The 18,327-nt window shown below is 39.9% G+C and overlaps 1 protein-coding gene across 1 annotated transcript in view; it reads right to left on the bottom strand.

Moving 5' to 3' along the window:
• The window catches only part of LOC104861497 (cytidine monophosphate-N-acetylneuraminic acid hydroxylase), a 147,772-nt gene extending 130,263 nt beyond the window's left edge, over positions 1–17,509 (bottom strand). The window contains exon 1 of the mRNA XM_033761886.1: positions 17,030–17,509. The gene's annotated coding sequence lies outside the window, so the exon portion shown is untranslated. The remainder of the gene's footprint in view (positions 1–17,029) is intronic.
• Between the last annotated feature and the right edge of the window lie 818 nt (positions 17,510–18,327).

Here is an 18,327-nt window from a genome sequence, read left to right as displayed (position 1 = left end):
GACACACTCTGCGACCCCAGAACTCTGGGAGCCTGAGGCAGGAAGGTCACAAGTAGGAGCCCAGCTTGAGCAATTTAGTAACTCAAGTGAGACCCTGCCTCAAAATATAAACAATTTCAAAAGGGTTGGGGGTGTAGCTCAGTGCAAAGGCCCTGGGTTCAATCCCCAGTACTGTCAATAAATAAATAAATAAGAATTTGTGAGAGAAAAAGGCAATCCACAACTCCAAACACTGGAATAGCATGCCAATAAATGTGTCTAAAACTTAGTAATAAATCTGAAATTTAGTAATAAAATCAACATTTCATGTATAATAAATATTGAGAAATGAGGAGAAAATGTTCAAATGGGAAGAGCAAGAAGGAGGAGAGAGAAAAAAGGAAAGAAGGGATAAGAAAAAAGTGAAAATAGAGGAAAAAATGGAAACAAAGCTTTTGTACAAAGGGAGGGGAGGGGGCTTGAGGGGGGAATGGGATAAAAATAAAGTAAAATTTATTTTTAAAAAATTAACATTTAAGATTTTTTAAAAATGATTTTCTCACTCTTTTTTCGGGGGAATACCGGAGATTGAACTCTGGACCTTGCGCTTGCGAAGGCAGACAGCAGCACCACTGAGCTAAATCCCTGGTGCCCCTTAAGATTTTTTAAATTAGTGTTCAATTATAAAAATGCACTTGAAATTGAAATGCGTACTAACATTTTGTGATAACCCTCAGTCCTATGAGAGAATCCAAAGGGCAGAATCTTGACTCAGTTCCCACAGCTGCCATATCCTGAAATTCTGCATAAATGTCAAACAGCTGTCACCTGACAACCCTTATGAGACCTGAAGGATACAGGGACCCCTCAGATTAAGGACGAGGGAGGAAGTAAAATTTTCATTAAAAAGAATATAATTCTCTAAAAATGCCTTTACCTTCTTTTGCCTAACTCTCCCCTATTTGGGCAATCAAAATACTGACCCACTTTCATTTCCAGTTTAATATTAATTTCTGGATCACCTGGCTGTCCATGAAGTGTGTCCAAAAAAGGCTTCCATATTTTCTGACAGTGCTCCAACCTCCTGACAGGATGTGTTCTTCTTCTTTCTCTTCTTCAGTGTTTTTGTTTGTTGTTGTTTGAGACAGGCTCTTACTATGTAGCCAAGCTAGACTTGAATTTGATATGTAGCCCGGGCTGGCTTGGAGCTCCTCATCCTCCTGCCTCAGCCTCTGGAGAGCTAGGGTTACAGGTGTATAACACTGCACCCAGCTTGCAGTCTTCTTGCCACACTCTTGCCAACAGGGAGGCAAATGCTTTTTCTGTGCCTCTGTGGCTGTGTGAGAGACCCCAGCATTTCAGGGGCTTTGTACTAAGCAGCCACTGGGTGTCAGTTCTGAGCTGTGATGTGGGAAAAAGAACCAGGAAAGAAACCAACCAGAGGGTAGGATTATAATGTTTAGTAGAGAACGTGAAGTCATCTGACAGCAATCGCTTTTGTCGGGTAGAATTACCGTGAGAAAATGAAACCCTACATAAGAAGAAAATGAAGGTGGTATCATGAGTTCACTAAAATCGCCCAAGGTGCTTAAGACTGGTAGAGAAGGCGGCTCCCTACGGTGGTCACCAGGGTGATGTGCCTGCTTTCCACTGCAGCCCACCGCTTACTGCGGCTGCTGCCTATGGGCAGCTCCTACCTGCTTGCCCTTCCCTTTCCCCTGACTTCAAAATGAAGCACCGGATCTGGTGCAGTCTGCTGTGCACACCTGCCCCTGGATTAACTCTGAAGCTTTCCTTCGCTTCTCTCACCAGGTGACTTGGGGATGCTGGAGAGAAGTACAACCACGGGAACCAGTGTCTTCACAGAGGTGTAAAATCTTTCTTTTCTTTTTTGTTGTGGTCCTAGGGATTGAACCCAGGGCTTTTATACTGAGATACATACCCAGCTCTATGTTCTTCTTCCGAGATCGAGTCTTGCTGAGCTGCCCAGGATGAGTTCAAATTTGTGATCCTCCTATCTCAGCCTCTTGGGCAGCTGACTTAGAGTGTGCACCACAAGTTTCTAATCCCAGAAGGATTCTCAATTCAGCTTGTCAAATTATTTTCCTTCCCTGAGAACAGGATGTCCTCAGGGTCTCTGTCTCTCTCTCAGCAGGTGAGCTTGCCTCTGCAAGCCTATGGGGTCCACAACCGCTCAAACACACTCCCCTGCTGCTCCCAGAAACTCCAAAACCATGCAGGTGCTTGGAATGGAGCCTCCACCTCAGTGTATGCACAACTCTCAGGTGGCGAAGGCCTGAGGGACCTTCACTTGCTCCATCTTCTCTCCTTCTCCAGCCTCCTGGAGGGTGGTGGCAGCTTCAATGCCTCCGGGTTACCTCTAACCCCTCCCTGGCTCACTGATGTCCTCATGAGGAGCAGCCGCTGCCTGACCTCACAGCCCTGACAACTTCATCAGTCCTTTGACTCCTGTGGGTCTGATTGGGCCTCTGGCCTCAAGGTCACTGCTCCCTGTGGGGACCAGGATCTAAGGGCCACAGCAGCTACTCTGCTTCCTGGACTGAGGAACTCGCCTGTTACCTGTAACACTAGACCCGGATAAAGCCACAAACTGGTTACTGAACAAAGCTGAAGACTGAGGAACCAAACAAAAGTTTGAAATGGCTGGGAAAGAAGGCCAAGAATGTTCTTGAATGTTCTTGAGAATACAAAGAAGAATGTTTGGAGAATAATCTGGAGAAGACCATTCTGAGAACAAAAGGAACTGAGTAGTTATGGGAGATTACAATACAAGAAAGGGTGATCTTGTGAGAGAGACAACGCAAGTGCTCAGAGGTAGGAAGAAATCATGTTATAATAATAAAGCAATACTCACATGACTGAATAGAAGGTAAAATAATTTCTTGACAGGAAAAAAAAAACGGGAGGCAGGGACTACCTAGTTCCACTTAAAATGTGTCACGCAGCCATTTGTCATCATCTGTCTGGATTACAGAAATACAGCTGATGTTTTTATTTGCTGCAGAAGTTCAGTACGAAAAGATATTCAGACTGTGTGTACCTTATGTTCTGATGGGGAAATCAGCTGGCTAACTGGACAGGCATTAGCATGAAACCCAACAGAGCTGTCCAAAGCATACAGTTTACATGGGTTTTCAGACCAAACAGCTTTCCATTGTGGGCTGGCCCTTCTTTGAGAAGCTTTGCCCATATTTAGCTTTTATTCACATGATGATGCTCATGTCTCCCTCCCCTAGGTTCCTCATAGGATGAACAATAATATGTTAGTGCCATACCCTAAGCTTCGCTGGCCCGTGCATGGAATTCCAGCACAACAGGAGACTAAGGTTGCAGGATTTGAGCAGCAAATCTGAGCTGAGCCTGGGAAATTTAGCAACATAGTAAGAACCTGTCTCAGAATAAAAACAAAATGAAGTGTTAGGAGTATAGCTCAGTGTGAAGGCTTTGGGTTCAATCGCTAGTACCTAAGTAAATGTATTAACATATTATTGTTCTTCCTATAAGGAGTCTAGGGGAGGGAGACTACGAGAGAAAAGGAGGGGAGTTGGAGGAGCAAAAGGAGGGCAAGGATCGTAAGAGTAGAATGAGAAAAGTATGTTACATGCATGTGGAAATGAAATAAATGTCTTCATCAGTAACATGCAGTAAGACAAAAAATTCAACCTCAGAAAAAATCCACTGCTCTTGATTTAGTCTTTTGCTGTTTTGTTTTATGCTCCTTGCTCCTTAAGACTGAACCTAGGGCCTCTTTTGCATGCTAAGTGAGCACTCTATCACTGAGATACATCCCCAGCCCAATCATTGAGCCTACTGGTGTGCCTTTAAAATGTGTACCTTATGGTGTCTCATTGCCTTACTGTGCAGAGAAGTTGACTCCCAAATTTCCCAGGGCTGCAGTAAGGAGGTGTGATGGGGATGCAGACCTTAGGATGATGGTAAAAGGCAAAGGGACTCTTGTTTGAGGAAGAGGAGAGCAGATTCATCCTGAGGGTGGAGACCTCATGGTGGGATGGATGTTCTCACAAAAGAGACACAGTGGGGTCCCAGTGTCCCTTCTGCCATGTGGGGACACATAAAAATGACTGTGAAGCTAGAAGCAGGCCCTCACCATCTCCCAGCACTTTAATCTCAGGCCTCCCACCCTCCAGAACCAGAGATTTCAACAGCAGACAGTAATTTAAACTTTAGACAGTAATTGTCTACAAGTCACTCAGCCCAGGGTGTGTTCATTACAGCAGTCAGGATGCATAAGGCTCCTAGTGACTGGCATGTAGATGAAGGTGGGCACAGGAGGGCTGGGGCTTTAGCTCAGTGGTGCCACCTCCTGCCTTGCAAGCACAAAATCCCAAGTTTGATGCCCAGTATCAAAAAAAGGAGAAGGCAGGAGGAGAACAACAACCTCAGTCCTCATGCCACCTCCAGGAGCAACGGGACAAAGGGCCAGCCTGGGACACATGCTGCATTTAGTCCTTTTATTTTACTGTCAAATCTTCAGTAAAATATGCTAAATATACTACAATGGTACCTCAAAGGAATGATGGGAGAATCCAGTGACCACAAGAATGACAGTTCGAAAAATATGAGAAAAGGAAAAAATGGAATCAAAGTCTTTGTAAATAGGGGAGCATGGAGGGGGTGAAGGAAGGCAGGGGTATGGGGAAAATTTGAGAACCAAAATCTGTCATGTAAAGGTACAAGATCCCGATGATGAATGTAACTGTACTGTATAAAAGTACCAATAAACTAAAAAAAAAAAAAAAAAAAAAAAAAAAAAAAAAAAAAAAAAAAAAAAAAAAAAAAAAAAAAAAAAAAAAAAAAAAAAAAAAAAAAAAAAAAAAAAAAAAAAAAAAAAAAAAAAAAAAAAAAAAAAAAAAAAAAAAGACAGTTTGCCCCAGGTATAGGGGCACACACCTGTATTCTAAGGAAGATAGCAAATTTGAATCCAGTCTGGGCAACTTAGTAACTTAGCAAGACTCTGTCTCAAAATTTAATTTGTTTTTAAATGAGGGGCCTACGGATATATTTCAGTGTGAAGGCCCTGAGTTCAATCTCTAGTATCACCGAAAGAAAAAAGAAAGAAAGAGAGGCAATTGCGCAAAAGCTACAACAGCAAATAGTTCTTTCATTAAATAGATACAGGAGGAGAAAAGGAGAGCAAAGTATGTTGGTATTATTTAAGACACAGGTAATGTGTTCTCTAATCATTAATGACTGAATAAAGTTTCAAGTTCTGCAGGCCCCAGACTTATGCAGGGACCCAGGAGCTGAAGCTGACGGTGATGCCACACACTGGCCTCATCAGACAACCAAGTCAATTCACGTCGTGACAGAGACAGGTTCACCACATACAAAGAAAAAGAACTTCCCGGGAGGTGTGAGATCAGGTAGATTAGCTGGTACATACCTGGAACCCTTTTCCACAAGAGAAACCACAGGAGATCGGCAAGTAACATACGTGGGGTCAAGTCAGATTCTGGAGCAACAGGCTGAGGTCGCTTGGAGAGCACTTGGTTCAGACTCACATAGGATCAGAGTGACCGAAACAGTGGATGGGAAATATTGAGGCTTTATATTAAATACACTATCAGGACTTTATATTAAATAAAATATTTATTTTATAATATTTAAGTGGTGTTTCTGAATGTAAAGAAACCAATGTCCATGGAAACAAGTTCCATATTAGTTGACATAGACCTACAATACCTGGATGGAGGTCCTCACAGGTAGTAGATAATGTACACTTGGCAAAACTTAAAAGTCACCTGCAGTACCAGGCAGGGTGGAACACACCTATAATCTACCCCCAAAACATCACCTATAAGAACTTCAGTATGTCTAAAGATATTTATTCAGTGGGAACCGAAGATTACCAGAAGTGTTGTACAAGCACCTTAGAATACAAATAGTGCATCACTCAGAAAGGGGACAGTGGAGAAGTTGGGATCCATGGAGAAGCTGGGGGCAGAGGAGAAGCTCGGAGCAGTGCAGAAGCTGGGCCAACAGTCTGAGGCAAGAAGTGGGAAGCAATTTTGTGTGTTCCTGAGAACCCAAGTGCTCACTGTTACTCAGAATGAGACCTGACTCCTGCTCTCTGGATATTAAAGTGAACACTAATTCTTGACATCCCAGTGACAGAGTAAGCATTTTCTAAGGCAGAGCCACCTACAGTACAATCTGTAAGAGAATAAACAACACAGGTCCTGGACAACCAACAAAAACCCGAAAGCTCAGACACAGAACAGAACTATTCCCTTGGCCACATGTAAGAAAGAAGGATAAGAATTTATCTCCAGAACTACACTGCCTAAAGATAATGAATTAAAGCCTGGCATGGTGGCGCACGCCTGTAATCCCAGCACTCGGGAGGCTGAGGCAGGAGGATCACTGTGAGTTTGAGACCAGCCTGGGCTACATAGTGAGTTCCAGGTCAGTCTTAACTACATAGTGAGACCCTGTCTCTAAAAAACAAACAAACAAACAAAAAAGAAAATGAATTGAGTATTGTCAATGACAAGAGTAAAAGAAAAATCATTAAACCCTGAATTAACAGCTCTTCCGATAAAAATGACAGTACCAGCTGACAGCTATCCAAATTCTAGTGCTCAGAATGGGCAAACTAATCACACAGCAAACCTTTAGGAGGGCAGCAACTTGGTCCTCTGAGGCAGGCACTCACTAGAACTCACCCCATCCCCACAGAATCGGGTCTAGGGCTCTGTCCATCAGCAACTCCAGAGTTCTTACCCAGTCAACAACCCGGGGTGCTTTCAGTTCAAAGCAAAGCAGTGACCCTCACAAAGTCATGAGAACATGTTTCTGTCCTGCTAAAAGGGTGAAGCTACACCCTTGGTGAGCCAAGGTTCTCTTACCCATCATTCCTCAAGACAGAGCTGCAGCGCCATCTGGGGCTCTACCTGTAGTCAAAGTTACCATTCTGGACCAGTCCATCACAGCTGCCATTCTGTCCCAGTTTCTTTCGCTCCAGCTTAACTATTTCCACATAGTTAAGACCTCAAGACTGAAGTCACATAAAATTCACTTGTCTACATCTAAGGTCTGGCTTGCAGTGTGTTTTTTCCCTATCTATACCCTTTGCATGAGTACCTCAGTGCAGGGCATAGTGGGGAGGAGAGGTTAAAAAGGAGGGGCCCTGGAGCTCATCAGGTTTATCTGAAGTTTGCATAAGATCAGTTTTCTTGGGCCAGGGATTTAGCTCAGTAGTTCTACCGCCTGCCTTGCAAGCACAAGGACCTGAGTTTGATCCCTGGTACAAAAAAAAAAATCAGTATTCTTGTTTGTTTCTTTGAAAGTGAGTTTGAAAAATTGTGCTTCACCATGCAAATTTTAAGGGATAACCATTAAAGACAGATTTCTTTCGTTTTCATTTTACAGTGAGTGTTAGGCCCTTTTTAAAACGCCCTGTACAAGCACATGAAGGAAATGGGAGGTTCTTTTCGTGAGGATTGCTGACTGGCATGCATTGTGTGATGGGAACTTCAAACTTCATTTGGGGGAGATTCAAATTGCACTCTTCCTCGTCGTAATGGGGAAGCTGACAACCTATATTTTACAGCTCAGAAAGGAAAATGCAAGGCTCAACTTGTTTCTGATGCAGAATTCAGGAGCTCCTAAAAGAACTGGTAGAGTGAAGCATTTCCTTTTTTATTGTCTTCTCTTTCAAAGCGATTAACCCATTGCTTATCTGGAAATAGTGGGTTCTGCATGAAGAATCCAGGAATACAAAAACTGATCATTTATGTGCCAATATATCAATCACACTTGTTTGTCTCTGCTGATGTGATATTTAACCTAGTACACCAGGCTGGGTTAAAATAGCTTCTGTAGAAGACAGTGGTGCTTAATCAGGAGCAATTTTTGTCCTTCCGCCCCAACCCAACATTTGGCAATGTCTGAAATAGCTATGATTGACAAATACTGCATGTCTCTCTCCTATGCAAGCTAAAAAAACGTTGATTTCAAAGTAGAAGAGAGGAGAATGGTGGTTACTAGAGGCTGGCAAGGGAAGGGGATATGGGGGAGAATGTGGTTGGATAACATTAGACAGGAGGAATAAGTTCTCCTGCTCTAGTTTACAATAACTATTCTATCATTTATGAAGAACTAAAAGAGGAACTCAATGGCTTCAAATACAAAGAAATAACAAGGAGATGGAAATGCTGATTACCTGGAGGTGATCATTACACATTGGACATATGTGTTAAAATATCACACTGAAATATACCCCAGAAATATGTATAATTATTAAAAAGAAAAAAACAGGACGGGGGATTTAGCTCAGTGTTTCCATCGCCTGCCTCACAAGAGCAAGGTCCCAAATTTGATCCCCAGTACCAAAAATTTAAAAAAAAGAAAAAAAGGAAATTGAATAAGTAAATAAATAAATTGTGATTGTCACAACTGAAGGGGCAGGGATAAAACTGATGCTACTGGCATCTCGTGGGCAGAGCCATGGATGCTGCCAAGTGGTCTAAAATGCCCAGAACAGCCTCTCTCTCCTCCCCACCTGGGCAACAAAGAACTAACCAGCCCTAAATGCCAGTAGCAGCAGGGCTGAGAGGCCCTGGGTGTCACATGATTAGAACGGCACACTGCGTGTCATACAGATCAGGAGTTCCAGAAGAGCAGGAAGGAAAGAGCCAACTGATCTCCAATGATCAGTGCTATCCAGAACTCAGGTGGGTTTTCAATGAGTTGCAGGTGCCTCAATGTTTTCCTGAGTCTTAAGGTCATTTAGGGTTGTAAAAGCCTGCATTTCTCCATTTCCACCAGTTGGGAGTCACTGGAGGTTTGGCTTGCCAAGTGACTCAACATATCTATTTCAGCTTTCCAGGCTGGAAAGTAACAGATCTGATTCAGAAGCCCCAAGAAACCCCCTGCCTTCGAATAAGGACAATTCTCACTTTAACTTTTTACCTGCTGGCCTTATAAACTGTAAGCCATGTTTGCTCTCTTCTATGCGTAATTCATACCTGTAAACAACATTTTGCTCATAATTTCACATCCTTCAAGGCCCTCTGAAGCCCAGCCCAGCCTGAAGACAAAGACCCAGATTAAACATTTCTGCTCCTAATGTGCCTGCAAAGCTTAATTGTATTCTGAGTCTACCTAATGCAGGAGCTACCCTGAATGGTCGCAAACCTTCAGATCTCTTCTCCCTTCCTGCCACACTCTTCTGTCTTCTGTTTTACTACCATGGACTTAAGTATTTCACCACTGTTTATTTTGCTTCTGCTACTTTTCACCAACTTATTTTAGCTACTCTCAAGGTAAAAGCCCATTCACATACTAGATGTTCTCATCACCTAGGATGCACTCTAACTCCTTCCCTCTGTCCCAGACAGCACTTCTGGTGGGGTCATTTATGCTACAGGAGCTGTCAGCAATATATTCCTGGAGACCAAGGGCAGAGAATTCCCAGTTTAGAGAGCATGAAGCAGGATCACTAGGGAAGTCTGTTAGCATTTAGTTCCAGCAGGGCGCAGGAGAACAGGCTGACCCTGCCTAGAAGGAAAAGTGGAGTCTGGCTCTCAGGGGGATAGGGGTCTGGGACCCCAGAGTAGTGATGGCAAACCTTTTAGAGACAAATGCCCAATCTGCAATCCAAAACTCACTTATTTATTGCAGAATGACAACATTGCAATTAAACCTGAATACTGAGGTAACAGTTTAGAAGAAAACAAGCCATACACTAACATCTTAAAAGCAGTGACATGCATGCCATAGGTTCACCACCACAACCCTAGAACCACAGCGGTCAAGAAGGACGCCACAGCCTCTCAGCCTCACAAGGAGATTGAGCCCTTAGAAGGTGGCTCATTAGAATTAAATGTGTGTTAAGTATAAAATACCACTGAATTTTAAATATTTCATATTAAAAGAGCATATAAGTAATTCACTAATGATCTTCATGTTATTGAAATGATGATAGCTTAGATATAATTGGGTTGAATAAAATATGTCCTTAAAGTTAAATTCATCCATTTCTTTTTGCTTTTTTGAGGGCTGGGAAATTTAGTATTACAAAGCTGTATTTAAGGACAGAATTATGTTTCCATCTGATGGTGCTGTGGTAGCATCTTGCTGAGGATCTCCCGAGGGCTGCTTTAGCCACTGAAGACTCCTTTGTCTCCGAGTCATCCTGACTTGATACAGGATTCGTACCCCACCCTGAAGAATGAGCCCAAGTACCCAGAATCTCTTTGACTATGCAGGGATCTAGGATCTGGAACATATTTTTAGTTGTTTAGAACACTGCAGTTTTGGTGAGAATTACCAGTGCTTGTGCTGTGACTGGAAGGATCAGCTCTAGTTTGAGGCTATCCTTGGCTACACAGTGTATTCAAGGCCAGTTTGAACTATATAGCAAGACATCTCAAAAAATAAAATAGTGCTGAATATGGTGGTGCATCCTATCTCTCAGGAGGCTGAGGCAGGAGGATTATCATGAGTTCGAGGCCAGCCTGGGCTATCTAGTGAGTTTGAGACCAGCCTGAACTACAAAGAGAGACTATCTCAAAACAAAACAAAACAAAAAAATAGAATATAAGAACAGATTTACAGTTGTTTTAATTTACATGTCAGAAATTGGAAATAAGTTATAGGACAAATGCCAGGTAATTACTGGGTTAAATACTGTAAATTATGGTACAGTGAAATGATATTCCTTTGTTAAAAATGATTTATGGTATAGCTCTGTGACAGAACATTGAGCCCTGGGTTCAGTCCTCAGAAGCAAAAAAAGAAGAACAAGGAGGAGGACAAGGACAAGGATAAAGATGAGGATGAGGAGCAGGTGGACAACAGGGGGAGAGGTTGAGGCAAAGAATGAGGAGGAAGATGATTTGTTGTAGGCCTAGGAGCTGTCTCTTGGAGTGTGGCTGGCTCAGCAGTCATGTTTGAATGACTGTATTTGTAGACCAGGATCACAGGTACAGAAAGACACTCATGGAGACTAAGCCAATACAAAAACAGAAAGTTTTCCATCTTTAACAAATACTGTTAGTGGAGAAAAAACTCCCTAGAAGTTATGACAAATAAAGAATATCAAGGGCCCAGGATTTAGCTTAGTGGTTCTGCCACCTGCCTCACAAGTGCAATGTCCTGAGTTCAATCCCCAGTACAAAAAAAAAAATTCTAGAAGAGGAGAGTACAATCAGGACAGAATATGCAGAAAGAGAAAATGGATGGAAACTGTCCACAAGTGATTGTGTCAACAGTGAATTTAAGCAAACTAAACAAGAAAGTTGAGCCCATTCACTTAACTGTGGTGATCTTGACTTGCCATAGCTAGAAAGCTCACAATACAAATCACTGCATATTTTTTTCTGAGGCTTCACAAAACCATAAAACAATGACACAATTTCTGTTCAAAAGAAATTTGACTGTAGCTTCAAATTCTGAAAGGACTATGTATGTGAAATTTATAGCCCTCTTGGAGTTGTGTTGGATTTGTTTTTCCCTATTCTCACTAGAAGTTTACAGAAACAAAAATAAGTCTCACTCGATGTTATTGCCTCTTATATAGTCATTAATCAGAAGTAAATGAGGAATATATCATAAGTTGTCTAAATTGACATTTAGTAGTTATTTAAGAGGAGATTAGGGCTGGGGGTTTAGCTCAGTGGTGCTACCGCCTGCCTTGCAAGGTCGATATCCTGAGTTTGATCCTGGTACCAAAAAAAATGAAGAAGAAGAGTTTAGGCAACCTAACTGAGATTACAAATATGATATTTGATATTCTTTATTTTAAGATTTTAAAATAATGAACTGCAAAAAATGAGAAACCACACATATATTTTTGCATTTTCACTGACAGGTTTTGTCTATTAAAGTATGTTTGGTTACTCACAATATCTCAGAATTTATGTTTTCCAAAAGGGTGTCTAATCTGAGAACTCTGAACTGTGAATAGAATCAAAACCTTTTTTCTGAAATGCCACATAATGAAACAGCAATCTACTCAACAGTAAATTCAAAAAATATCTGAAGTATTTTTAACCTCTTCAAGTTGAAAGTTCACTGTGAAAAATTCCTTTGCTGAAATTTCCAATGTTGTTTGTGAACACTTTGTCCTGAAATGGTCCTTAATTTTTGAAAAATGTCTAAAAACTGAGCTCCACATCAACACAGCATGAATTTAGGATAATGGGGATGGAAGTATATAAGATTTCCTCTGATATCCTCACAAGTGGATGTAAAATGCCTCAGGATTAGAGCCCTGAGTCAGAGGTGGAGCTAACTTCCGCTGAGGCTCCTCACAATGAAGCAGGTCTTTAAGAAAGAGGGAAAAAATGCTGGATGTGGTGGTGCACACCTGTAATCCCAGCACCTGGGAGGCTGAGGCAGGAGGATTGCTGTGAGTTCAAGACCAGCCTGGGCTACACAGTAGTTCCAGGTCAGTCTCAACTACATAGTGAGACCCTGTCTCAAAAAACCACCCCCAAAAAGAGGAAAAACAAGTTTTCCCAACCTAAGCAATTCCCCCTAAAACTCCCCTTCCCTATGGCTGTTGTTCTTTTACAAATAAAATTAGTAACTTTGTCCCTGTAAGTAAGGTTTCACACCCTCCTGTTCTTATGAGATTCTGTTTTTACCAGACCAAGGCCACCAAGATATGCTAAATTGCAAAGTTGTCACAGCTTGACTGACTGCTTTTGTTCTGCTTTTATCCACAAGTTTCATGCTGTTAGGGAGACCAACAGCCCTCTGCAACATGTATAAAACTAGAGCCCTTCCTTTGTTCTGGGCTCAACCTTTGGACACAAGTCCTCTGACCTAGTGCAAACCTAGTTAAATACTCCTGTTTCACTCACTGGGCTCTCCAATCTCTCATATTCTGCAATAAAACATTGTGACAGTGTTTGGTGTTCTGTCCCTTTGACCCCAACACCTGTCCTGTGGGTTAATGCACTGTTTCTTTATAGATGTGAAATTTACTCTCAGGAAGGTATAGTAACTTGTGGAACCCATGGTTAGTGTTCTAAAATCTGAATATGTTTGAGCCAAAGTCACTGCCACAATTCCTACAGCTCACTTCTGTGTCACTGGACACAAGACCATTTTCCATTTGTGTGTCTAACAGAAAGCTCTGAACCAACCTTCTTTCCTTCCTTCCATCCTTCTTCCTTTCCTTCTTTTCTTCCTTTATTTTTTCTTTTAACTTTTTTTAATTAAAGATTGCAAAGATACATAACAAGAAATGAAGATACTAAATAAAAATTTCAAATATACATATATATGACAGCAAAAAAAGATATGAAATAAACAAGAATTTATGTAACACAGACTAATCGAAATATATTAGTTTGATATGATCTTCAAACATTATGTTCTTTCTCATTTTCTTATAATATTTTTGAAATAATGTAATTATAAATAAAACCAAGTTACATATTATAGTTGAGAAACTGTCCTCAATATCTTATGATTTATAAACTCCTTGGTTTAATTAATTGATAAATACCATATACTTATTGATTGTACCACTTACATTTTCTAACAAAACTTCCCACAGAAAAAAATACACTTATATTTGAAATCCAAAAGCAACTAAAAAAATTCACATTTTTAAGATCAGATTTTTCTGTTTCTATTTTATTATATCCCATACTTATTTTTATTATATTTTATAAGCATAATGATAGAATTTAACACCAATAGATATGTAATATTCTTCCCAAATGAATGACTATGAAGTCAAGCATGTAATTTAAAGAAATCATAAGGCTGCCAGAGAAACTATCAATATGCCAAATGTGCACAATCCTACCACATTCATGCCTATGTTTCTCATTTAACAGTGCACACATGTATATAAAAACATACCCCCCCACATATACACAATGCATATTTTCTACAATATATACTTAGATATAATAAAATAGTGCAGTGATGTGTGGAATATTGGTGATTTGTATAATTTGAGAAAAAACAAATATCATCTTTGAAGGAGTTGGAGAATTTGTAATATGTATCAGATACTAAATGATATTAATGATTAAATATAGTTATAATAAAATTTACTTAAAAATTAATATTCATCATCATTAGAAAATAGGTACAAAGATATATTGATAACATAACAACATTTATCTTAACAAATTTCCAACCAAACAAGCTGTAGTGACAGAAAAGGAAGTTTGTAGAAAGCAGAGATGAAAGAGGAAAATGACAGATGGGCCTTAATACTTTTCATACTACTCATATATACAGATTTCATAAATTCTCAAATAAAAAAGCAAAGAAAATGAGAACCAAAATAACTCATCAATTTGGTAGACCAACATATAGAGACAAGGATTAATGTATTGATAAATTTTAAAAATATGAAATGCAAAGCCTGAGATTTAGCTCAATAGTGCTGCACCTGCCTAGCCAGAACAATGTGCCGAATTTAATCCCCAGCATCAGAGGAAGAAAAAGAAGAAGGAAAAAAAGAAGAAAAGAGGGGAAAAAAGCATATATACTTTCTGACATACTCAATAAATTAAAAATAAATTATTTGTTATATCTTCCTCTTGAATTGTTCCCTTCACAAGGATGTAGTGAGCTTCTTTGTCTATTTCAATCAGTTTAAGTTTGAAACTTACTTTGTGAATAAGATTGCTAGCCCTCTTTTTTGGGGGGGCGGGGGAGCTCCTGTTACATGAAGAAGTTTTCTGTCCTTTCACTTTCAGTCTATGGGCTTCTTTTTACACTAGACGTGTCTTGTATACAACATATTATTGGATCTTGCTTCTTAATCCATTCTGCTGGTCTGTTTCTCTTGATTGGTGAATTGAGACCATTAATATTGATGTTATAACCAATATTTATTATTATCTTTTTTTTTTTTTTTTGCTTTCTTCTTTTAGTTTCTTGGCTTGCCTATTTGATTTGCTCTGTTGGGCCTCATTGTGTTGTTACCTTCATTGTCTTTTTCTAGGATATTGTTTAGAATCTGTTGTAGTGCTGGTTTGTTATTCATTAAGTTTCTCAGGTGTTCTTTATCCTGGAAATATCTTATTTCCCAATCCATTTTAAAAGAAAGTTTTGCAGGATACATCAGTCTAGGTTGGAGGATGTTTTCTTTTAGTACTTGAAATATCTCATTCCAGGCTCTCCTTAAACTAAGGGTTTGTATTGAAAAGTCTGCTGTAATTCTGATAGGCTTTCCTTTGCATGTAATTTGTTTCTTGTCTCTTGCTGCTTGTAGTATTTTGTTCTTCTGTTGGGTTTCTGGGATCTTGGTTATTATATGTCTAGGTGTAGATTTTTCTTGATCATGGCTAGTTGGAGTCCTATATGCCTCACTTATCTGTATGTCAAATTCTTCCCCTCTATTTGGGAAGTTTTCTATAATTAATTCTGTGAACAGCTTTTTAAAGTCATTTACATTTTCTCCTACTACTTCTTGAATTCCTATCAATCTTATGTTATTCTTAGTATCGTCTAAGAGTTGTATCAATTTCTCATGATCTCCTACTGTTTTTAAGAGACCTCTCTTTTCACGGTCACTGACTGCAATTTTATCTTCTATATCTGAGATTCTATCTTTGGACTCTTTTATTCTTTTGTGAACACTCTCAATGGAGTTTTTAATCTCCTGGATATCTGTTTGAATCTGTCCTATGGATTCCATTTCTTTCTTGTATTGGGCATTTATAGTTTCCAATTTTTTCTTATGCTGGGCATTCATGGCTTCTATCATGGTCCTGAGCTCATCTATTTTCCTCTCAGTTTCTGTTCTAGAGTCACGAATTATAACTTTCATTTTGCTTGTCATCTCTATGATTATCTGGGAAATTACTTCGGTTTTATATTTCTCTAGAGCCTGAATGATCAGTTTTGTTACTTCCTGTGCTTTGAGTTCAGGGTGTCCTGATGATTCACTATCAGACTTTTCATCCTCATTTGCCCCACTATTTGCCATTGGTGAACTGGAAGTCTGTTCCTGTATCTTGCTTAAGCATTTTCTCATTTTCATTATTGTTGTTGGGTTATCCTTAGTTTTTAACCTTCAGATTATTACTTAAATCTTCCTGCTATAGTTGGGCTGCAGCCCATGGGTCTCTAATGACTCTTAGACATTCTCATTTTCATCATACTGAAGAAAACAGCTCATTGAATCAATCACAATCCTTTATCCTAATTGATACAATCAGCACCACAATATAATGAAGCACAATTTGCAAATTGACCACTTATGGTAGTCATCAATCACCTTCAAACCATGTAAATTTAATTAAGACAAGAAGTAATCCAAAATATGCTTACAGTAAATAAACTTTTCAATAAAGATATTTACCATTTACAATGGGGGCATAAAACAAAGTTAAGACAAGAGGAGTAGATAAGTATAAGAATTAGAGAAAGTTTCATATGAAGCCAAAAGATGTAGAATGACCAGACAATTGTCAGAAAATTGTTAAATTCAAAAAGAAGAAACAAAATAGAAATATAGTAACCCTTAAGTGAGGTAGAATAACATAAGAAAAGAACATAAAGAAAAGAGAAAAAAATAATAAAAGAAGAAAACTGAATTAGGACAAGAGCAGAAACAGAGAGCTAAGGGATACTACAGTGGAGTAAGAGACTGAGTTAGAGAAAAAACAAAAAGAAAAAAAAAGAATTTGCAGAGTAGGATGATAAAAAGAAAGAAGCAAAAATGAATTTAAAGAGCCTCTTTCAGACTATATCATTTCTGTCATAATATACAATATGTGCTGCCATTTGCAGAGCCGAGTCCCCTGACCTTAGCTAGCTGGTGGCAGAACCCCACTAAGCATACCGAGCTCAGGCTGCAAGGCCCACACTAAGTTCCCCGACGTCCTAAAGGGCTGAACTCCACTCAGTTCTACTATAAATTTCCCCCACCACTTCTTTAAAGATGTTCAAAGTTGAAAGTGCCAGAAAATACTCTTTATGACCACCTCTGCCTCTACAGAATAGGTCCAAAGATGGGCCCAATCAGGAGGTCTAAAAGCGCGAGGGGGAAGGTTGGGGGGTTCAGGGGTGCCCGCGCGACTACCTTTCTAGCACTGAAGATGGCGGTAGCAACGCCAGCAGGGGAGGACCCGGCAGAGAAGACCCTCTGGTGCTGAAGATGGCGGAACACAGCCTGGAGAGGGTGTGGCCGAAAAGACCCTCTGGCGGTGAAGATGGTGGGAACGCTGCGGGGAGGGCGCAGCCAAGAAGACCCTCTGGTGCTGAAGATGGCGGAACACAGTCAGCCGGAGAGGGCGTGGCCGAGAAGACCCTCTAGCGTTAAAGATGGCCGAAAGCTGCGGGGAGGGCGAGGGTGCTGCCGAGAAGACCCTCTGGGCTAAAGATGGCGGATGCAGCCTGCAGGAGAGGGCATGGCCGAGAAGACCCTCTGGCGTTCTATTTTTTCTTTTAACTTGAGACGAGTCAATACCTCATCAAAGCTTATAGGATGCTGTTTCTCCCACCCAAGACCAATTATCCTCATCCCTGAATGACCAAAATCTTCACTGTGCCAAGCTCCACAAATGGCTTTGTCAGACTAATTGTTCAGCTGTAAGATAACTGGCAACATTTTCTAATAATGATCTGTCAACATACTAAAAACCTACCCTGGCGTGTCAGGGGAGCTCAACAGGAAAACACACACAAGTCCCTGGGTTCAATCTCAACAAAAACCTGCTAAGATTCCTTTGCAAATGCACAAGCAGACTGTTGTCATGGTGTCTAGAATGATAATTTTTATCTTTTTTTCCTTTAAATGCCCAATAATTTTACTGTCAGCCAGCATGTTTTGAGGGCTGCCAGCAAATAACAAAAAGAAAAAGATTAAAGAAAAACTACTTTTATAAGTTTTTTTAAAAAGCCCTTGAGAAATGGATAAATCTTAGTGTGTTGCCATTGCTATGGTAAACTGTTATATAGCCTTTAGATATTGATGTATGTAAATTGTATGCAAAATATTTAAAATCAAAATGTTGATTAGAATATAAATTATGTTTACTTGTGGTAATTGTGTAAAAATTTAGGTTTCAACTTTGAAAATATAAGATGTAATTAATTACAGTTTAACCTTAAAGAGTTCTTTTTTTCTGTAAAATATTGATGTTATAAAAATAAAAGATTAATTGGCAAAATGGATTACTGAAAAGAAAAAAACAAGAAAGAGATGAACCATATGAGAAAACAGAAGCCAGAGAGAGCTGGTGAGGAGGAAGGTATAATTTAAGAGAAGCAACTCAAAGAAGTAACTTAACCATATAAAATAGTATGTTGATCAGGTGTTTAAATAATAAGTGAACTTGTAGACTCCAGCTCCCTCTTAAAGATACTTTTTGGTGCCAT

The sequence above is a fragment of the Fukomys damarensis genome, unplaced genomic scaffold, assembly GCF_012274545.1.
Source record: "Fukomys damarensis isolate Sample0158 unplaced genomic scaffold, DMR_v1.0_HiC HiC_scaffold_10, whole genome shotgun sequence".
NCBI lineage: Eukaryota > Metazoa > Chordata > Mammalia > Rodentia > Bathyergidae > Fukomys > Fukomys damarensis.
This window is presented reverse-complemented; position numbering and strand designations above follow the sequence as displayed.